Source organism: Neomonachus schauinslandi, chromosome 3 (assembly GCF_002201575.2).
Source record: "Neomonachus schauinslandi chromosome 3, ASM220157v2, whole genome shotgun sequence".
Lineage (NCBI taxonomy): Eukaryota > Metazoa > Chordata > Mammalia > Carnivora > Phocidae > Neomonachus > Neomonachus schauinslandi.
The window spans coordinates 41768408-41792832 of record NC_058405.1 but is presented as its reverse complement, the minus strand read 5'-3'; positions in this window follow the sequence as shown (position 1 = coordinate 41792832).

Here is a 24425-nt window from a genome sequence, read left to right as displayed (position 1 = left end):
TTTTATGCTAAAAATAGAAGTAAAAGTAAAACTAATATTTCTGTGAATTAATTGTAACATTATTAATAATATTTGCCAGAGTAATAAGATGCTATATGCCACCATGATTTGGAAATAGCTCAATATAAACACAAGTGGGAAATAATATGGGGTACTTTGATTAGGAATTGCGAGTATGTTTTATATTCAGTGGGAAACTGGTAGAAAATTAATAGAACTTTGAAAAATGAGGATATTAGATTAACAAAAATATCTTCTTTCCGTCAATCATTCTTTGAATTATTCAGGTAAAAGTAAACAAAATTTATTTCTATGGCAATTCTATTTTAAACTGGCAAGAGTAATATGAAAAAAACAGAAAATAACTCCTACATTTATTAATTTTTCTTTGGTAGTTTAACTTGCTGGGTTTGCAAATTATTGAGGCTGAGTGCTATATATCAACTTAAGAATGCTCCCTGGGTTCCTTTCTAGTGCATTTATAGTGCCAAGGATAGATTGATCAAATGTGTAAACCAATAAAGTTATTTTAAAAGAAAATCATTAATCCAGAGTTGTGATGTGATAAAGTTCCAGACAGAAAGAGGAAGAATTACTCCATTATATGTTTTTAAAAGATGATTTATGGAATAATTCAATGATAGAAAACTAGGAATGAATATTTAAATAAAAAAGAAATACTTCCTAATCTTAATTTTCTAAGGGCTTTTTAAATGTCAAAAAGTAATCTTTTTTTCAGTATAAACATAACATATGATATAAAATATGGAAGCAATCAAACATACAAACAAAGCCACCCATAAAACCACTACACTAACAGAATTACTGCAGCAGGGTGAATGATTATTCCTCTCAATTTCCCCCTTCTCATGGAGTTATCACAGGACATAAAATTTTGTGTACTTTTTTGCTTCATAGTAATTTATATATATTTTTTTCCATGTTGCCATGTAGCCTATTACTTTCAATTTTAATGTATGCAATCCCAAGCTAACATAGGTAGACTAAAATCCACTGAGTTCTCTATTGTTGGAAATTTGGATTTTTTTCTACGTATTTACAATTACAGATAATATAGTTTGAAACATCTTCTTTATTTAAATTATGTTATTTTCCCTATCTCCTATAAATTATTATTAAATTTGAATTATTGGACAAAATGGTTCTCTTAGTCTGTCTCAGACTGTTATAGCAAAATACCATGTACCGGGTGGCTTTTAAACAATGGAAATTTATTTCTCATCGTTCTGGAGTCTGGGAAGTCCAAGATCAAGGCACTGACAGATTCAAGGTCTGGTGAAGGTTCAAGGCCTGGTTGATAGACAGCCGTCTTCTGGTGGTAACCTCACATAGCAGAAGGAGTAAGGGAGCTCCCTGCAGTCTCTTTTGTAAGGCACTAATCACAATGATAAGCGCTCTACCTTTTACCTAATCACCTCCTAATACCATCACCTGAGGAATTAGGTTTCAATATATGAATTTTGAGAGGACACATTCATTCAGTCTAAATGGTACAAATGATTTAAGTTTTTAAGGCTGTATTGCCAATGTATTTTCCAAAAACTTATTCATGTTTATAATGTCAGTAGAAATATGTAAGTAAGGTATGTTTCATTACTGCGAAATTGGATGTTTAATTTAAAAGCTACAATAACTTCACTTGAACATTCCTACTTTGACCTTAACATTTCTTATCAATGATATTAAACTTGTTTTATCAGTTGTTTAGTAATGTCTTTTATTACTCTGCTCTTGTTTTTTTGATTATTTTTTATTTTGAAAATAAATTACTCTCACATATTGTAATGAATTGCTAATTACTTTAAAATAATTCAAAACGTATCAGTCTTTTATATTTTATTGTTCAGCTGTGATCTTTTTATTCTGAAAATACATTCATGCCAGTGTTAATATTTAAAATATAATTACGATTTTTTTCATAAGAAGCATTCTTACAATAATATTCACCCTATATAAATGGAGAATATGTTATTATCTGTAACTTTCCACCAATAACGTCTTCATTGCCAATGTGACATCTAGATCAGGCTACCAGGAGCATATCTGACTTGGAGTAAAAACTTCTATATTTTCTTTCAGCTGGAAATAAAGGTTTAAAAATTATGTGGTTTCTGATCATATAAAATTTCATGAATATGATTGAAAAGTTCAGGTGCAAATGCTCTTTTCACCAGTAAATATATATGCAACTATGTCTTATTTTTTTCCCCCTTGCTCACATCAAATTGTTTCTAAGAGGACTGGCTAGCATAATGAGGGGAGGGAAGTGAATACTGTGAGCTGCAAACAGCTTTGAAGGTGCAGAAAATGCCTGAACAATCTGATCAAAATTTGTTGATCATGCAGACTCATAAAATATTTTTTCTTCAAAATGTTGGGGTTTTTTTGAAGCATAGTTGACACGTTATATTAGTTTCAGATGTACAACATGAGGTTTCAACAGTTCTATACATTACACTGTGCTCACCATAATAAATGTAGTTCCCATCTGTCACCATCTAATGTTATTATAATATTATTGACTATATTCCCTATGTTGAATTTTTTGTCCCTGTGACTGGAAGTTGGTACTTCTTAATCCCCTTCACTCATTTCGCTCATTCTCCCAGCTCCTCCCCGCCCACCCCCCTTTGGCAACCACCAGTTTTATCTCAGCATTTGTGAGTCTACTTCTGTTTTTTGTTTGTTAATTTGTTTTGCTTTTCAGGTTCCACACATAAGTGAGGTCATATGGTATTTGTCTTTCACTGGCTTATTTCGTTTATTGTGATACTCTGAAGGTCCATCCATGCTGTGGCAAATGGCAAGATCTTCTTTTTCATGGCTGAGTGATATTCCATTGCATATACACACCACATCTTCTTTATCCGTGCATCTATCCATGGACACTTAGATTGCTTCCTTATCTTGGCTATTATAAATAATGCTGCAGTAAACATATTTTTCTGAATGAATAGTTTTGTTTTCTTTGTGTAAATACCCAGTGGTGGAATTATTGGATCATATGGTATTTCCATTTTTAGCTTTTTGAGGAAACTCCATACTGTTTCCCACAGTAGTTGCACCAGTTTGCATTCCCACCAACTCCCACCAACAGCGCAGGAGTCTTCCTTTTTCTCCACATCCTCACCAACACTTGTTGTGTCGTTTTTGATTTTAGCCATTCTGAAAGGTGTGAGTTGATGTCTCACTGTGGTTTTGATTTGCATTTTCCAGATAATAAGTGATGTTGAGCATCTTTTCATGTGTCTGATGGCCATCTATATGTCTTCTTTGGAAAATACCTATTCAAATCCTCTGCCCATTTTTAAATTGGATTATCTGGGGGATTTTTGGTTAACTCAGTGGTCATCTATCCAACAAGTATTTATTGCATACCTACTATATGCCAGGTACATCAAAGACAAAAGCAAATAGTAACCCTCATGGAGCTTACATCTTACAAAGATAGATATAAAATAAACTAATGATATCAGATAGTAACAGATAGTAGAAATGAAGGTGGTATGTGTGTGGGAAGGAGATTCAGAGAACAATTTTATAGAGTATGTTTACTGAAGGCTTATTAAAGAGATGACATTTGAACAATCTTTTTAAAGTTCTATAATTTAAGATTTTATGTAAATAATTATGGCTTTCAAAAAATAACCTAAACTCAAGTTAGTAAGTTAGTTAGTAAGAAGGAGAAAGAAAGGATAGGCAAGTATTGATGAATACAACACAGAAGGAAATTTAAAATTAAAAACACTAAGTGCAAGAGGAGAGGGTATGTAATACACATGTCTGGAAGCTGCACTAAGCATTTATTTGACCACCTGTCAGAGCTGTCTCATTTGGTTCTGCAGATGATGACGTTTATATCCTACATATGGCTAAAGGGTGGGGCACCTGGGTGGCTCAGGCAGTTAAGTGTCTGCCTTTGGCTTGGTCATGATCCTGGGGTCCTGGCTTTCTACGGGGAGCCTGCTTCTCCCTCTCCCTCTTCCTGCCGCTCCCCCTGCTTGTTCTCTCTCTCTCTGTCAAATAAATAAATTAATAAAATCTTAAAAAAAAAGGATGCTAAAGGGTGTCATCCATGATGCAGGAGCTGGTATCTTGGCATAGATAACCTATGCCAGAGCCTTTTCAGAGAATCTGTGGGTGTGCAAAGTATAGGTAATGAATTTTTCTTTGGATTGTTCGTGAAGAGTAGGAGAAGAGAAAGAAGGCATGCAAACTGGGGTCATTTACTTCCCTTTACATACAGAAGACTATACTGGAAGGTATGAAGTCCCTCCACTTACCACTCCAGACTCATAACAACATCTGCATGCATCCATTCTGGCATCTTTGAATGTCATAGTTTCAGTAGTACAAAAAGAATGGTTTCCTTGGGGTGTTTCCAAGGACTTATGGCCTATTTCCTTCAGATGCTGTTTCACTCCATTATCACCTTCTGCTACATTGTAAGCTACTTCCTTTCTTCCACATGTTTGAAACAAATTTTTAAATTAAAAAAAAAAAACATTATAAGTATGTTCAAGTCTTGTTCATTTTATTTTTATTTATTTTTTATTTTCACTTTTTTAAAAACTTTTTAAAAATATATTTTATTTATTTACATGACAGAGAGAGAGAGAGCACGAGCCATGGGAACACCAGGCAGAGGGAGAGGGAGAGGGAGAAGCAGACTCCTTGATGAGCAAGAGGCCCGATGCGGGGCTCTACCCCAGCATCCTGGGGACATGACCTGAGCCGAAGGCAGACGCTTAACCGACTGAGCCACCCAGGTGCCCCAAGTCTTATTCATTTTAAATAAGCCCTCAAAATCCTGCCTGAATAACTCACTTCATTGTTGCCCTTTTTTATTTGCCTCTTTAAACATTTTCCTGGAAAGAATAGGATAAACTCCCAGTTTTGGTTTCCTCAGCTGCTAATATTTTTCTAATATTTCTAATGTTTCTATGTTGCTTTCCAGACTCTCTACCAATATTAAATTTTAGTAACACAATGTTAGATGCCTGTTTCCTTGTACTATTGACCTTAAGCTTCTTGAGGAATAAATCTTACTCAATTTACTGTGCCCACGAGTGAGCCTAGAATAGGCATATAATGGGAGTTCCATAAATATTTGATGAATGATAGATTGTTTGAATGAATGAATAAAAAAATGTTAATTGGCTAGATGTCAGCTATATAACCTTACCACAATTTAATTCAACCCAACAAATGAGAACCTACCATCTATGAGGCACTCTGATATGACCTGGTAGTGCAAAGGCAAATAAATCAAAAGCCTTATAGTGGCTTTTGTCATTAGTTTAGCAGAAGAATTAAAAATGGTGATATAAATCACAAGTGCAATACGAAGGAATGCAATAAAGAGGAATACGAAGAATTACTTGACACTCTAGAGTAAAGATTAACATATTTAACAGAAATGGACAAAAAACCAGACAGAGTAAGTGATATTTGAAGAAAATAATCTTAGAGATGATTAACATAAAAATCATTCAGGTAGAGAAAAGGGCATGTAAAAAGAATGTTGAAGAAAAACATGTTACGTAGTGAGTAGAGGCAAGTGAAGGGAGGTGGTGGCACAACATGATGAGGCATTAGCTTGAGATGATTCTAGAAATAAATTCTTAATATGAATTATTTATTATATTAATGGGGTTTTATTAGGAGTGACCTATATATATATAGGTATGATTTGATCACACCTATATAGATAGATAGATAGATAGATAGATAGATAGATAGATAGATAGATAGATAGATCACATATATATATAGGTGTGATCAATATAAATATATATATATATATAAAAGAGATTATTCTGAAAGCAAAGTGGGGGAAGGATTGGGAATTAAAGAAGAATTATTAAAATTCACCATTTTTCAGGCATTCTGGTAAAATTTTCCAACTTATTATTCTACTTTTCATCACTCTTCCAACTTATTATTCTGCTTTTCATCCACTTTTCATCACTGTAGCACTTATAATTAAGACAATCTTACAAATGGGGGCGCCTGGGTGGCTCAGTCGTTAAGCGTCTGCTTTCGGCTCAGGTCATGATCCCGGGGTCCTGGGATCGAGCCCCACATCGGGCTCCCCGCTCGGCGGGAAGCCTGCTTCTCCCTCTCCCACTCCCCCTGCTTGTGTTCCCTCTCTCCTCGTCTCTCTCTGTCAAATAAATAAATAAAATCTTTAAAAAAAAAAAAAGACAGGGCGCCTGGGTGGCTCAGTTGGTTAAGCGACTGCCTTCGGCTCAGGTCATGATCCTGGAGTCCCGGGATCAAGTCCCACATCGGGCTCCCTGCTCAGCAGGGAGTCTGCTTCTCCCTCTGACCCTCCTCCCTCTCATGTTCTCTGTCTCTCATTCTCTCTCTCACAAATGAATAAAATCTTAAAAAAAAAAAAAGACAATCTTACAAATGAATAATCTAGGGGATAAAGAAAATAATTACCAAATATGCACAGGATCTTGGATTTGAACTCTGATATTGCTGAATATAAACTATGTGTTTTAAATAATCCACTATATTACCTCTCACAAGAAAAATCATAGTCATTTAAAGAATATCTGTCATGAAATTTATTCTATGCTAGATTTTTAAACATATTCTCACATTTAGTCTTCATGACATGATTAAATGAGAACTATTATTCCCATTTTGTGGATGAGCAAACTGACACTTGAGGGTTGGCTAACACATGCAGGTTTCTTTAAATGGTCAGTTATAGGAACAAAAGTTGTCTGACTTCTAATTCCAATACTTATTCTACTCTAAGACATCATAGTAAATCACAAGATCTGCCATAACTAAATTGGAAGCAGAGGTCTAGAAAAAGTAGAGGTCCAGAATTATAGTACTGTGCATTTATGTGGCAAAATTAGACTGCTATTTGAGTAAATATTAGAAAACAGGTGGGAAATAAGAGCAAGAATGGAGCCAGTGATATGTCAGAGGTGTCTATGAAAAATGAATTCAAATCAAAGTAACTATATATCATCATATTTGATTTGTGTTGTTGAAATTGTTTATTTAAAACTGATGTAAAACATCATACCAATTTGATGCAACTTTCTTTTTCAAAGAGAAAAAAACCCTTCTGGCAGTCAGAGAGCATTTCTCACTGAGTTACTATTTTGCAGCAAGATAGATACAAATGTATACTCATGATCAATCCATTTGACTATTGAAACATAAATCATTCTGGGGCGCCTGGGTTGCTCAGTCGGTTAAACGTCTGCCTTCGGCTCGGGTCATGATCCCGGGGTCCTGGGATCGAACCCCGCATCAGGCTCCCTGCTCGGCGGGGAGCCTGCTTCTCCCTCTCCCACTCCCCCTACTTGTGTTCCCTCTCTCGCTGTGTCTCTCTCTGTCAAATAAATAAAATCCTTAAAAAAAAAAAAAAAAGAAACATAAATCATTCTGTACAACTGATTATATTTTCTGAAAATAAAAGACACGTAAAATGGATTAAAACTATTTTTAAAACTCATCTGACTTCTGGCTGAGTGGCATTTCTCATAACATCAATCAAAATTTAAATGTTTATGTGCTTGTTTAGCAAGAATAAGAGTTGGCATATTATGGATATAATTCTTACTTGCACTATTACCTAACTGGTAACTAAAATTGTCCTTTATGGATTATATCAGAGACAATATTGTTGTTTAAACTTATTAAATGCATACAATTTTATATATTTTATATGTTTTAAAACTTGATTAAATAAATTTTAATTAAATTAAAATTTTATATATTTTAAAACTTAATTAGTTGCAATTGGTGGAGGTTAACTTAATGATTATAATGTATCATTTGTAAATATCAAATCTGAAATACAAAAATTAACAAATTCTAATGAGTAAAATCGAATTTTCACATGAATAATCAATACAGTGAATTTGTAAAATTATTTGGTTGAAACATTTATAATAAATCTATCTATCTATCATTCTATATAAAATGCTTCAGGAACAAAGTAAATCAGAAGGCAGTAGGTGGGCATGGGACCATAGAGTGATAACTTAGGATTAAATTGAATGTCAGAGGTTGCTCTATGCTATTGTGTCTTCTTTTATGAATTTAGACACAAAATTCCTCAACAAAACACTAGCAAACAGAATCCAGAAACATATAAAAATATTTATACACCATGACCAATTGGGATTTATCTCAGGAATGTAAAGTTAGATTAACATCTGAAAATCAATGAATGTAATACATCATAATAGTAGAATAAAGGACAAAAACCACATGATTATCTCAACAGACACAGAACATAATCATTTAACAAAATCCAACCCCCTGTGATGATAAAACGACTCAATGTAACTTGGAAAATGAAAGTTTCTCAATCTGATAAAGAGCCTCTGAAAAACCCACAGGTAGCAAAACCCCTTAATGATGAAAGACTGAATGCTCCCTCACTAAGGTCATGATGAAGACAAGGATGTCCAATACCATAATCTTTTCAAAATTATACTAGGGGTAACAACCTGGGAAGTTAGGCGCGAAATAATAAAAAGCATTTTCTAAGTTTATAGAAATATTCTAATAACTAGGGCTGCTTCATCATAAAACTATTTACCTTGACATTTATACTTTCCCACTGGCCCCAAGTTATATTTTGGTTTTATATTATATCATTTTCCCATATAAAATACATCTCAGTTGGGGCACCTGGGTGGCTCAGTCGTTAAGCGTCTGCCTTTGGCTCAGGTCATGATCCCAGGGTCCTGGGATCAAGCCCCGCGTCGGGCTCTCCGCTTGGCGGAAAGCCTGCTTCTCCCTCTCCCACTCCCCCTGCTTGTGTTCCCTCTCTCGCTGTGTCTCTCTCTGTCAAATAAATAAATAAAATCTTAAAAAAAAATACATCTCAGCAATAAATAACTACTTTTATAGAAACTCCATGCCTTTCTGGGGGATTTTTCCCACTCTCTTTCCTTTGACTCTGCAGTTTTCAAGATTGTACATTACTTTACAAGTTAAACATGAATGTTACCATTTTTTATACCCTTTCTATTGTCCTGTATCCCAACCCTCATCAAGATTATGTAACTATATCCTCTGTGATATATTTATCAGATGTGATCTTTATTGCATGTGCTTCATTTATATTATAAAATAATGTTATTAAAATTTTGTTGTTTTTTTCTCCCACATGTCATTGTAACCTCTTTGACAGAAAAGACTACAGATCAATCACATTTGTGTTCTTGGTAACTAGCACAGTACTTGTTACAAAAAAGTAGGAGGAGGAACATAATGGTGAAATATCCAAACTCAGATGGAATAAAACCTCATCAAGAATTATAGAAAAAGTACAGCTGAAAATGAATCAGACTGTGACTTAATATATTCTAAGGAATTTTCTAAATCCAAGAATCAAAGTGATAATTGTTAGCATACATTATTTTCCAAATAATTATCACATTGTAATTATATTCATGTGGATTGCAGAATTGTAATGATTAATATTAAAAACACAAATAGTGCTATGAGCATGATTCTATAGTGAAAACACACCCAGGATTTATTTTAATAAAATTTCATATGGAAGAATAATATGTATATAGAAAAAACACATGAGGGGCACCTGGGTGGCTCAGTCGTTAAGCGTCTGCCTTCGGCTCAGGTCATGATCCCAGGGTCTTGGGATCGAGCCCCGCATCAGGCTCCCTGCTCCGCAGGAAGCCTGCTTCTCCCTCTCCCACTCCCCCTGCTTGTGTTCCCTCTCTGGCTGTCTTTCTCTCTGTCAAATAAATAAAACCTTAAAAAAAAAAAGAAAAGAAAAAGAAAAAACACATGAAATGTGCATCTTGATGAATATGAATGAGTGACCATTACAAAATAATCATTACCCAAGCCAAGAAAGAGAAAACTGATATAGCTAAGGTGTTTTTCTCTGCTTGCTTTCAAGGTTTTCTCTTTGCCTTTGGCTTTCTGCAGTTTTAATATGATATGTCTACATGTTGATTTGTTTGTATTTATCCATCTTGGTATTTTATGTTTTTTGTGGATCTGTGGTTTTGTGTTTCTCATTAATTTCAGAAAATTCTCAGCCCTTATAACTTCAAATATTTCTTCTTTTATTCTCTCTTCTTCTTCTGGTATTTCCATTATGTTATAACTTTTATAATTCTCCAGAGTTCTCATTTATTTTGTTTCACTTTTTCCCAGTTTTTTCTTTGGTTTTCAGTTTGGGAAGTTTTTATTGACTTATCTTCAACCTCACTGATCTTTCCTTGGTGATGGCCAGTCCACTAATTAGTCCAATAAAGGCATTCTTTATTTCCAACTCAGTGTTTTCGATTCCTAGGCTTTCTTTTGATTCTTTGGAGAGTTTTTATTTCTCTGCTTACATTGCCCATTTATTCTTGCACGTGGTCATATTTTTCTATTACAACCCTTAGCACATTATTAATCATATTATTTTAAGCTCCCTGTCTAATCATTCCAAAGTCTGTGCCATATCTGAATCTGGTTCTGATGCGTCCTTTATCTCTTCAGACTGTGTTTTATGCCTTTTAGCTTCCTTGCAGTTTTTTGTAGAAAGCTGAACATAATGTACTGGGTAAAAGGAACTAGGCCTTTAATGTGAGGTTTTATGTCTATTTGGCTGGGAGTTAGACTGTTTACAGTCTGCACTGCTATAGGGGTCAGTGGCTAAAATTTCCTCTGTTGTCTTTGTATCTTGTTTCCCCTGTTGTCTTTGAGTTTCCCTGCAGACTTCTTAAAAAGATCCGAGCCTTGCAGTTCTTTCAACTCTAATCTCCTGTTATTTTATAGGAGCCTGATTGATGTAGACATATGGTGTGGGGTTTTTCTATTGGGGTAGAGGAAAATCATTTGCTAAACGACTAGCACTAAATGTCAGAAGTTGCCTTGATTTCTCCAGTAAAAAAGCTGTATCTGGAGCCGCAGGTGCACTTGTAGTTATGTATTAATAAATTACTGTAAACTGTGGTCATTCTTTAAGAACCATTTCTCTTTTGAAGTGGCAGAACGGTCGTGGGGAGACACGGCCCTGAGATTAGAAGGACCAGTATTGTTTGCTGGTCAGAATATACTGCCCCTTCAACCACAGCACTCAGGGCAGGACGCCATGAACAGATACACCTTTCCAAGACAGGGACACTTAATTTTCATTCCGTGCTATGCCAATGATTAGTGTATTTTCCTCAGAGTAAATATATTTGAATGTTCAAAACTACTCCGTTTACTTCCGATTGTTTTTCTATTTTTTTTCTATTCATAAATCTAACTGCTTTATAATATACTTGCTATTTACCCATCCTTCTAATAAGATGCCAGCTTGCCTTAAAATATAATTCAAGGTTTGAGATCTTAAGGCATGACATTTGGTGTGACACTTGAATTCAGGGATAGGTTTGGAAGTCAGTCTTTATGTGAATTAGAAGTATATATTTATTGCACTAAGCAGTAAATGTAAATTTAAAAAATTGGGTTTTCTTATATCTTACCTGTATTACTTTAACACATATCTCTTCTTCTCTACTTTTCTATTCTTCCTAGAATTAAGCTGTTGGTTATGTATAAAAAAAACTTCAGAGAACACACTCACATTACTTTCTATCTACCCTGCTCATGAATTTATTCTTCTCTCATTTTTTTTTCTCCCCAATCTGCTGTCACCAACCTTAGTTTCTCTAGTACCTTTCTTCTCTTTCACTGCTCATGATAAGAGTGTCATGCCAGTTCATTGTGTCCTGTCATCCTATAACCATTGCCTTGTGCAATCTGCGTTTCTAGTCTAGCCATTGTTTCCCTTGGAATGAACAAGGTTGCTATCCAGCTTGTAAGCACCAGGGGGCACCAGTTTGCTCCACTGTGGTAAGCGTACATTGTGCTAGCTCAAGTCCTTGCTAGACCCATTGTTAGAGAAATTCAACCTCGCCCTGGATTATGTGCTTAAAAGATAGAATTTATAATGGAGCAATGGTGTTTTCTAGACTACGTTGTTCCAATATTTTTATTTCAGGTGATTTTTTACTGAAATATTTGTTTTGAGTTTGGCTAGTGTGCACAAACAAAAGCATCCCCCCTCCCTTTATAACTAATGCTTAGTTAAGTGGATTTGAAAACAAATATTTTCCTGGAAACTCTATAAGACTGTCAACTATAAATATTGTGTCTACTTAGTAAAACCTCAAGGCTATTGCCTAACTCAGCACTTTAAACTTCACTTGAGCAATTTCCCTCAGTTCCATAAAATGAAAAACTGAACTATCCAAGATTTTGTCCATAGTAGAAAATCCTTGAGTTGTGAGCAGGCAATTTCTTTACAGCTCCAGAAATTTAATGACACTTTTAATCAATAAAGATACATGAGAAGGGAAGTTCTAAAAATAGCGAGCCAGTAACTCTAAACCAAGATTCTTAAATCACTCCTCAAGGATAGGATTGCTTCAAAACTTGGTACCTTTGTCGAGGGCTTTTTAATAAGAGGGCAAGAGCTTGAATCAACCTTAGAGGTTCATCATTCTGTTGAAAAATAGGGAGATCATCAGTCTCACTGACATACCTTGATCTTGAACTTAAATAATGATTTTTTTAATTAGAAGATTTGAATTTCTAGTCATAAAAACAGGCTTCAGCATATATAGAAGCAAAACATGGACAGCAAGATTCATGTGAACTGGTTACCTTCACTACCTGCATAATTGCACAGGAAGGAGGTCTAATCCTTATTGACTATTTTTTTTTTTTTTTGCCCGAAGGCTGTGTCTTCTGTTTTTCTGCACTAATATTTAAAAGTGTATTATTGTAAACAACAAGACAACAACATTCTGTGTCTTTTCCTCTCTTTTGTTTCTATGTTACACTTTTCACAGAATAAAACTAACTACAGAAGACCTCTGATTTCAAACAAACAAACAAAAAAAGGCTATATCGCCTTAATTAAAACAAGGCATAGCATTTCTCTACTACAAACACACTGGATGATTTCCAGTGTCTCTTTCATTGCATTTGCCAGATTTTGTATACTGGCTTGTTCAGTACTATAAGACAGAAACTCCATTAATTTCCCCCTGAATAAATTCACTGAACTATTACATGTGTTTGAATAACACTCCCCCTACTGCAAGTAGTACAGTAAAATAATACAACTTTTGTAATTGGGTTAAAGACATAAATTCCTCACTAACCAGGTATGTGATCTGTGGTGTCCCCCTTAAACTCTGTGACTTGTTTACTGATCTGTAAAATAGAGAAAATAATACCAAACTCACCAGGTTACCATGAGAGGATTAAATAGAATAACACATGTCAAGTTCTGCTATGGAACATGGTGATCCAAAAGATTAATTCCTATCCAACTCAGTGAGAGACAGTCAAGCCTGTGCACGCACGCACGCATGCACACATACACACACACACACACACACTTTTTCTCTATTTCTCTCTCACACACACAAGTAAATTCAGAGCCTCTCCCTTAAACTTTCTTATTCAATTTAGTGCGGTATGTTTAAGAAACAAAAGGATACTCTGTCAAAAAGAATAAATAAAACTAGTTAGAGTGCTCAATGTCAGTGGAGGGGATGTTGGAACACAATGAAAGTGTCTTACAGGCTACTAAATAATTATTCCCTGTGGATACATGATATTGTAAACAGAAAATTCTTGGAATAGCTTCTGGGCTCATATATTTCCTCCTTCTGTGAATAGCCAACATAGGCTGGGGTGGTTTCCCAAAGCCATAGCTGTAATATTTGACTTGAGGCCAAATATATTATCTCTCGTAGAAATCGAAGTATGGAACTAATTTTTTTTAAGTAGGCTTCATGCTGGGCATGGAGCCCAGTGGGGGACTCAAACTCACAACCCTGAGATCAAGACCTGAGCTGATACCGAGTCAGGCATTTAACCACTGAGGCACCCAGGTGCCCTGAAATATGGAACTAATTTTAAGATGGGGAGTCCTTGATATGTATACCTATATTTATATATCAGTATTCTAATGCAGATTTTTTTCAAACTGCAGGGGGAAAATCCACTCGTGTATGACTAAATCAGTTTACTGGTTAAAACCAAAATTATAAACATGAATAAAATAGAATAGAAAATAAAACTCATACATTTAAATGTTTTTCCTGAGGATTTGACCTTTTATAAATCTTTAGATAGATAAATGATACATTACACACACACACACACATATACACACATACATATATATGTATATATATATTCGGGTGTGTGTATATATGCTGGGCTGCAATGTAAAATATATTCTTCTGTCTCTGAGTCAAAAATTTTAAAAGTACTTCTCTTGTAAAGGAGAATCTTAAGAAACATTTCCTGAGGCCTCTGGAAAAGTTCCTTATTGCACCCATTCTAAGGCTTAGTTGTTAAACTTCATGGTGAAGTAGAAATTGTAGTTGTCGTCCCTCTACTTTGATCATTCTCATTTGGTCTATAAATCTCCACTCATGCATCCCATGTGCTTTGGAAGAAACTAACCCAAATCTGTGCAATCTCATTCTAGAGTTACAGTAATTGCTCTAGGGGATGGGGATCTGACCCAATTCATAGCCTAGAGGTATCTGGATGAGATTTTTTTTTTTTCTTACTTCTCTAGGAGAGCATCCATACATGACCTTTTCCTCTCTCTTTTGGAGATGAACAAGGAAATATATAGCCACTGGGTTTGGTCAGTCATCTCTTGAGACTATAAAAACATGCCAGCCTTAAGCTGATATTAATACGGATGGACAACAACAGTTTCTCTGGCAAATGACTGTTTTTCTGTCCATAGAATGGTACATGCTTCAATCCTTCTTGTCACTTCTCTAGGAAAATGTAATAAATTCTATTAGTTCTAATTTCCTAGAAAAGACAGTACTTTGTGATTACAGGCATTATAAGATATTTTAGCCCTGGAGCTTTTCAGTTAAAAGGCATCTATTTCCTAGACCCCTTGTCCTCATAGGAGAGGCATTCAAATTCCTCATCACAGGCCTTTAAAACCTATCACCAATTCCTATGATCATCGAGAAACGTTAGCTTTCGCTACACTTCTGACTTGGATTCCATTTTTATTTCTGCCACCTAGATTTACCTACCTTGGTTTTTGCCTTAAGTATGCATTAATTACTCAAAAGTGACTCACTATACTCCAAAATATTCGTGTTCATAGACTACCTTTCCCATACAAGCAAAGGAGTCAGGGCGTTAGGGCAATAGGAGAAGGATTGGCACTGGACAAGGCGTCCTGAGATCTCAGGCACAGGTTTCTTTATCTTTACTGCTGCTGGGTCCCACAGCTTTGCAGGTTTTGAACCATCACCAGTATGTGTGGATGCCCTTCAGTATAGGAAGTCCAAAGGCTGCACACATGATGGGGATCTCTTTTGTAAGCTGGTTATATAAGCACATTTCAGTTATATGACCAGCCTAATCTGTCAAAACCCCTCAGGCTTCACCAAAACCAGGCTCAAATCAAAAATCCAGTCACTGCTACTAATTAATGCTAACCGAGTGGTGTGGCCTGCTCCCAAAATAATCCCCAGACCCATGATTACAAACATTATTTATTTTTATTTAATATATTCCATAGTTTTGGTCCAAAGGTCTTGTAATGCTCCAAGAACCCTTGGACATGAGTATGTGGTCAATCCAGAGTGGCTAAGAATAACCCATGCTAGGTAGTCTTGGATATGAATATATATCTAAAACTTATTTTTACATTATTTTTTTCTAAGATTTTCATCTGAAATTAGAAAAATGACTTGGGGAAAACAACCCTTTAATATCATTCACATATCACATATTCATATATCACAAATTGCCTGGATGTCTTTCAGTTTCTTTTTTTATAATTGAAGAAATGAAAGCTGAGAAAAGTTTAGTTACTCGTTCAAGATCTCACTGTGGTAATGAGACCTGATTATTGAATTATTTAACATTGTGATTGAACACTGCTGTGTCAGAGAACATGTCTGGACTTGTATATAACAAGGTGAAGTCTTCTCACGTGAAATCCTGTGCTCATTCAGTCTGTGAGTTTGTAATGTGGATAGTTTGGATGAGAAAACTGTGTTATTTTTTGTACTTCTTGGATCCAAGAGAAATATGATGTCATAATCACCTAATCTATGCTACTGTTACTATGGAGGTCTTTGATTCAATGTTATTCTTAACAAAAACTACATGATACCTAAAATCATGCCTTGTGTATATTAGCAATTCAAAAATATGTATTGAACTTAATTTTCATTGGATAAAACAATAAATTGGAATAGAATAAGAAGAGTCTATCTCAAACATGTTTCTTTGAAAGAACACTTTAAGAAAAGCTGCAAAAGACAACCTAGAGGATTTATATTTTATATTTTTCCTAGATAGTCAAGGTTTGGTTCTTTAATAGAAAAAAATGCCTTGTCTTGAGTTGCCACATATGCAAATGTATAATATTTACTACTACTTGTGAAGCTTGCCCAAAAGGGCTAATTTCCTCAATGCTAGCGGGAATACTTATGTGTAGTTAAATCAACGGAAGCTATAGTAAAATCATAAATACAACAAATAAAATAAAATTTTAAAGTACAGTAGCCAATAGTCACTCAAGTATTCTTATCAAAGACCATGCTTGGGCACCTCGGTGGCTCAGATGGTTAAGCGTCTGCCTTCAGCTCAGGTCATGATCCCAGGGTCCTGGGATCAAGTCCCGCATCAGGCTCCCTGCTAGGTGGGGAGTCTGTTTCTCTTTCTGCCTCTGCCTCTCTCTCTCCCTCTCTCTGACTCTCATGAATAAATAAATAAAACATTAAAAAAAAAAAGACCATGCTCTACAAAAATATAATACACCTGAAGGGAACCATGATAAACACAGTGTATAGAGAATGATGTGAACATGATGGTCATTTATATTCAATTTTGAAGAATTCAGGAGATTTTAAAAAGCAGCAATTTAAAAAATATATAAACAATAGGTGTATGACTCTACCACTAAATATTGCTAAAGTACACTGTTTTATATTTTCTATTTTATCACTTGGAAATGCTAACTATATCATCATTGGTATTTAGCATTTTTACAATAACAGGATAAGCTTTTAAATCTGATGTGTCCATCCATAAAACCATCTTTCTCACTATTCTATACTATTTAAATGTTTAACAATGTTCTATGAAAGAATAACCTGGAATGCAAAGTAGGGCATCCACTTTGAGAATGAAGTATAAGCTTCTATTTTGTCATTTATTTTACTTTCAGTCTTTAATTAACAAAGATTGAGAGCATGATAGTTAAAGCAAAATACTGAAGTAGGTAAAATGTATCTTATACAGTTCATCTATTCTAATTGCCTTCAACACCTTCATCCTAGCCTCAGGATTTACTACCTTTTAATACTTCATAAAGCTTTCCTAATATCAATTCCATACCCTTTATTGTATTCTTTGTGCATTTTTCTATAGTTTAAATTCTCAGAATCTGGATGGATAACAGCTCATTAACCTGACAAATTATTCCTTAGTAAGTTGTTAAATGGGTGCTGTTTTTTTCTTATTGCATTAATCCTTTACACAAGAAACATATCTATTTTAAAATAAGACTTTTGGAGAAAATGCCTTACTCTCAAGTGTAGCTAAAGTTTCAGAGACTGGGGGTGCCTGGGTGGCTCAGTTGGTTAAGTGTCCAACTCTTGATTTCAGCTTAGGTCATGATCTCAGGGTTGTGGGGTCAAGCCCCACATTGGGCTCTGCACTCAGTGCAGAGTCTGCTTGAGATTGTCTCTTTCTCCCTCTCCCTATACCCCTCCCCCTGCTCTCTCTCTCAAAAACAAAAACAAAAACAAAAAAAAAACAAAGAAGAAAAAGAGGAAGAAGAAGAAGAAGCAGTGGTAGTAGAAGTAGTAGTTTCAGAGACCATTGCAGGCTTGTGAAAGAAAATAAATTTCGAGTACCAGTTTTCTTGGTGTTTTTTCGTCATCACAGATGAGGTATTCTAAGAATAACCCAGCATTATCTCCTATAAGGGAAAACCTCATTATTCCAGTTTTTCAGGCCAAAAACCTTTGGATCATCCTTTATTGCTGTGTCTGTGTATTGAATGTGTCCCCACATTCAGCCAGTCACCAATCCAGTCACAGCTAATGCCAGATTATATCAAGCTATCTATGTCAATGCCTCTACTTTGGGCCCAGTCTCCAGCATCTTTTGCTTGAGTCACTATGATTGCCTCCTAAAGCATCCTTCTGATTTTTCACCTTTGCATCCCTTTGGTCTATTTTTAACGTAACAGTCAGAGTGATCTTCTTCAAGAGTAGGTGAGGTCATGTCCCTCCTCTGCTTCACATTTCCTCACAGGAAAAAGCCAGACCCCTTCCAGGATCCTAGAGCATCAGTGCTGTTGTTTCTTCCCCTCTCTCGATGCCTCCTACTCTCCCTCTTGTCACTTTGGTCAGTAACACCTCCCTGTTTCTCAAACACGTCAGGCATGCTCCTGCTTCGAGTCTTTAACTTTGTTCTTCCCTTTGTCCCAATGGGTTCTTTCCCAGACATGCATGGTTGATGACTTCATCCTTGCCACGTCTTGGTTCATATGCCCCCTTCTCCATAAAGCTGTCCCTGGGGCACATTATGTGGTTCCCATTGTCTTTCTCTGTTTTCTTTGTGCATGGCTACTTTTCAGTAAAAATATGACAATAATTGACAGAAACTTTTCCTCTAATTGTGAAATGAATGCAGTCAATTGTGGGAATTGAAAGAATGGCCACGTTCCATAGCAGGTGATGCTATGGTATTTTAGTTGCGTATATTAGATAATAGTATGTTTGCGGGTGTTCTGAAATTTAAACACATATCAGATGAGGATTATTTGTGAATAAGAGTCAAGGTACCATAAATAAGCTGAATAAAACTATGTAAGCCAGGAATAACATTTATTTTATTGTACAAAAATACCAAGGAAAAGCAGTCTCCATTTAGAATTTGTGTGTATGCATGTGTGCGTGTGTGTTTGCCCGTGATTATAGCACTTTGACTAGAACTATTATTCAATAGAAAAGTCCTTCAAATGTAATTGCAAAGTCAGAGACCTACAGGGAAATGGGGATCAAAAGCTCTCATCACTCCAGATGCTACAAAGCCTTCCCTTCCAGATGCTACCGATTTTACTCCCCAGGTATTTTTAAATTAGGAATCTGTCTTAGCTGGTGCCGGAAGACAAGAGGTCAAACTAAATCAGATAATTCACCTAAACCTATTGAAAAAGGGAAGTGTCCTAGGAGTCTTGTTGCTATTGTAAAGGATTATTTAGTGAATCCAACTGCTGACTTTCTAAATATCTCAGCAGTTTGACAAAACTTGGTATCTTGACTCGATCAGGACGGAGTCTGAAAATACTGAAACCTTTATCAGAGAGTCTGAAATCATAGCAGCTTCTCAGAAATCCTGATTACTGCTTCCTGTGGAAAAACAGAAGGGTAGCTGCCCTGACTAGAATGCCACCCTCACGTTCTCAGCAGAAACCAAGGCAACACCCTCAGGTTCTCGCCCCTAAATTATATTAATAATTACTTATGAAGATAATTTTAGAAGACAGATCTAATTTTGTATGAGTAGTCTAAAGACAACAAAGAGCATGATATTTTAAAATATCTATGTCATGGATAAGGATATATTAATAAATCTTTCTTTCACTTGTTTGCTCATGGTATTCAGTTTATAAAGCCAAACTGATATCTATGAAAAAATATGTTAAATTATATTGTCTCTTCCTAAGTCAGAAGGGGATAATTATTGGGGCACCTGGGTGGCTCAGTCAGTTAAGCATCTGCCTTTGGCTCAGGTCAGGACTGAGCCCCACATTAGGTTCCCTGCTCAGCGGAGAGTCTATTTCTCCCTCTGCCCCTGCTTGTGCTCTCTTGCTCTCTCTCTCTCTCTCTCAAATAAATAAAATCTTTAAAAATAAATAAATTTTATTATTAACAAGCATCAGAAGTTGTTCTTAGACATTTGTGTCCAAAGATTGTAAGCAGAACTCGGAAGATATTAACCCTTTAATCTAATCACAAGTATTCGATGTCATCAGGGCAACTCAGTGGTGCTAAAATCAAACTCAGACTTATCTGAATGAGAAATAACTTCTCATAGCAGAAAGGAGAAGAGGGAAGGAGAGAGAGCTAAAAGAGAGAAATAAGATTGAGGTAAATGCTCTTTAAAACTGTGGTGGTTATTTAACGGTTGAAGAGAAGAATACTATTCACAAAAGAATAATATTCCTAGCACAGCTTCATATATATATATGACCACAAACTAGCTGTCTGACATCAGGTGAGTTAAATAAACTCTTTGTGTCTCTCTGTTCTCATCTCTGATATGATGAGAACTGAAATCAATCAATCAAATGATGGGGAAATGGATATCAATCCTCACACCTGGATGTTGTGAAGACTAAATGAGACAATAGTAAATATAATGATAATATTAAGTGACTTGTATAGTTGTTGCTATGGGAGTGAAGTGGGGATTATAATAACAAATGGACTTATTGAAAGGGCTAAATAATACATTTAAGATATTGAAGAGGTTCAAGATAATCAGTTAACAAAAACCTCTGAATTCCATTTTTTATTGCTTTGCAAATTAGATTGTTTCTTACTAAATTATGTGAAATCCCAAATTTTACTAATATACCTAACACACTGAAAAGTTGACTGTAGCATTGTGGATATGACACAAAGAATGTTGCAGTGTTTCTAATGTTCTTTATGATTTGGAATTTTTCTACAAATATGTCAACTAGGATTATCCTAATGCATGAAGTCATTCTAGGGTTGTAAAAGTACAGATTTAGAAATTTTAGGAAGGTATGGGCTTTTTTATGATTTTTTTTAATCCTGAAAACATAAAATACTTTGAAATAAGAATAAAAAGCTTTATAAATTTTAATATATTTTTCTAGTATATTTTAAAATGGAAGAAAATATAAAATACAAATATTTAAAATATTAAATACAAACAATAATATATGTGAAAATATAGATTACATTTTCTATATTTTACTCTTTTAACTAGAAGATACATTATAGAAACTTTATGTGAACAAAGTACTTTTTTGTCCCTTCATACACATTTTCCCAAACGTTTTTATGTTTCCAGTATGAACAAGATTTTGACATCGGAAGGATGTCTATACTGTACTTTGATCTTTATGGCCCTAGGGCCCTTACAACCTGTCAGAAATTTTCATAATATTAATAATTCATTCTTTATGCTGATTCTCCATTTATTCTAACATCTACTAACTTTGCTATGTTCAATACAGTGGTTTAAGAGTTGATCCTCCGATTGAAAGATCCCAAACTGTTCATTAGGAGAATCTACATAGAAAAAGGGAAAATGTGTATATGATCTACAGAAAAAAATTTAGTAATCTTCCATATCAAGAAATTACAAGCAAAGTTTTAATCCTAAATGGATGTTTTAAAATGCTTAGGTACTAGTGAAGTGCATATTAAAATTTAAATTTCAATAGACTTTAGAATTAATATAATAAATAATGTAATTAATTTCTAAGCTCTAATTAAAATTTGTAAAGATCATTTTCCTGACCTGTAGAACACAGGAAAAAGTTCACATCATTGCTAACTAGTCAATTCAATTTCCACAGTAACTTTTTTTCCTTCATCTTGCCTACCATTATTTTCCTCCTTTCTTACTTTTCTTCTTTTATTATAACATTTAAAAAAATGTTTTACCATTTGGTGCAGGCGATGAAAACATGTAGAATACAATTTTGTTGATTAGTCTTGAAGCATTTGAGTAATATAGTTTATACAATTTTGCATTCATATTGATAAAGAAAATTTTCAATTTTAATGTTTGTGGGCCCTGCTCCTAGGCTCCCAGGGAAGCTATACTTTTAACAAGGTCAGAATAACTTCACCAAACTTCTAAGCATGGGCTCTATTTCTTCCCTGAGCACGCATTGTATATCTGCTTCGTTAGCAAATAACTTAAAAGAAACATTTCCAACTAAAGAGTAAAAATCTCCCTAAGTTTGATTCCCATACCTCCGAAGCCTGTAACCTTGCATATGCTAAAAGTATAAGGTAAAGTTTGTGATTTTCTGAAAGGTCTGTCATGATGATTTGTAACTCTTTATGTAACAACAACAACAAAAAACATATATAAGCCTGTGTTAAATTAAACTCCTTCTCTGGAGCATTCTCTTCTTTGTGAAGATTGTGTATCCTGGGCAGCTGTCCTCACTTGGGCTCAAATAAAACTCTCTTCCTTTTCTTTTTTTTTTTTTTTAGAAATTCTAAACGGTTTGTTCATTTTGCGTCAACAATATTTATCAGAAAACAGCTCTGAACAGCTAATTGCACTATTTTTTCTTAAGTAGATACCCTGTAGTCCACAGTAGACTAGAAAATATTTCATAGATAAAGGTTCCAAAACGTAATAGAAAAAGATGGTAATTGTCAATGTCAATAAGAGCTTTCTGGGAACTTAGAATAAGGAGGAGCAGACTTTTTTTTCCCTCTAAACAGTGATGTTTTGCTCTATTACAAAGAAGCAAAGGTTAATTTGACAAGCGGCTTTAATATATTCTTCATGCATATCACTCGGCTTTTTATGCCATAGATAACTCTATAATATGAATATGAAACAATCATCCTCACATTGCAAATTAATACGGGTTCACCTGATTATATTTTTTAAAAATTTAACTCAAGGGCATGGTTTTATAATGTCACAAATAAAAATGATTTTCAATTAATATGTAGTAATGATAAATTCTTTATTTCAAAGTTGTAGATTTTTCAGGAGCAATGTTAAATGATCCTCTTATCACTTAATTAAATCAGGACATTTTGCAGTAGGCTCATGATTATAATAATATTAAGTCATTTGGATTACACTTTTGATCGACTATTTCTAAAAAGGGAGTATTCTTAAAGTACTGTCTTAACTTTAATGCAATTATGTTTTCCTAAGAAAATCCTGGAAAATGCTTTTCCTGTCATAACTCTAACTTATATGTCTGATTTTTGAAAATGCCATAGATATATTTTAACTGTAAAAAAAAAAAAAACATTTATCTTTTGAATGTCAAGGATTATTAATAGTCAATTTTAGAGCTAAATGACAAATTAATGCCTTCATAAATCAACATAGAATTTGCAGGGAAAAAACTATTTTCTTATACATTTTTTTATGGTGCTTTAGGCTCTGTGTTTTGAAATTGTGAAGCTTTCAAGAGATGTTCACTTTGAATAACTTGTATGATATCGGACATGATTTTAGTTACCCACCGGGGCCAAAAATTTACTTAAAAACCTGTATTCCTCAAGTAAGTATGCTACCTCCAATAAAATTAAGGATGTAAGTATAACTCCTAAAACATGGCATGGTAAATGTTTTTCAGCTAATCCATTGTTCAAGTTCCCTTCCTCTTCCTGGCCAGGGAAGAACGGAATTTGCATTCTCCATTAAAATAAGGCTATAGCTTGTTTCTGTCAATGAATACAAGCAAAAATAATAGCTCTTACTTCTGGGTAGAAGCATTTGTTTCCTCATCCTTGATTCTCCAGATCCAGGCCCTGTAGGCATGTCAGGAAATGTTTATATGGAAGTGTTCCTAAGACCGAAGCAGCATAAAATGCTAAAATAACCCTTAGAAAATTGAGAATGTTTGGGACTGAGAAATACACTCTATTCCTTTGCTATTGTTCGTTACAACATAGCCAGCCTATCCTGACACATGTACATGACATCAGGGTAAATTCACGATTAATACATTTACTTCAGCTAATGTGTTGCAATTAAATCAATAGTCAAATTCCACTTAATAATTTATCACAAAATTTGCACATATCCTTATCTTCCACTTTGTTTTCAGGTTAATTTTTTTCCCCTGAGCTAATCTTTTTCACAGGTGTACGATATTATATTTAGAGGAGTAATTAAAATAGTATCTTTTTATTTTTTTTATTTATTTATTTATTTTTTTTAAAGATTTTATTTATTTATTTGAGAGAGAGAGAATGAGAGACAGAGAGCATGAGAGGGAGGAGGGTCAGAGGGAGAAGCAGACTCCCTGCCGAGCAGGGAGCCCGATGCGGGACTCGATCCCGGGACTCCAGGATCATGACCTGAGCCGAAGGCAGTCGCTTAACCAACTGAGCCACCCAGGCGCCCTAAAATAGTATCTTTTTTAAAAAGTATCTGCCCTTTGCAGAGAAATAAAATCAGCACTCTCTAAAATTTAACCTTTTCATACTTTATAATCCATGATGAAGCATAAATAACATGGAATTCCCTAAACTGTCAGGGGAAGAATTAACATCTGTCTCATGAGACAACAAGGATACAGTGGTTTCAACTATATACGTCACATATATATGTATATATGATACCTCTTATAT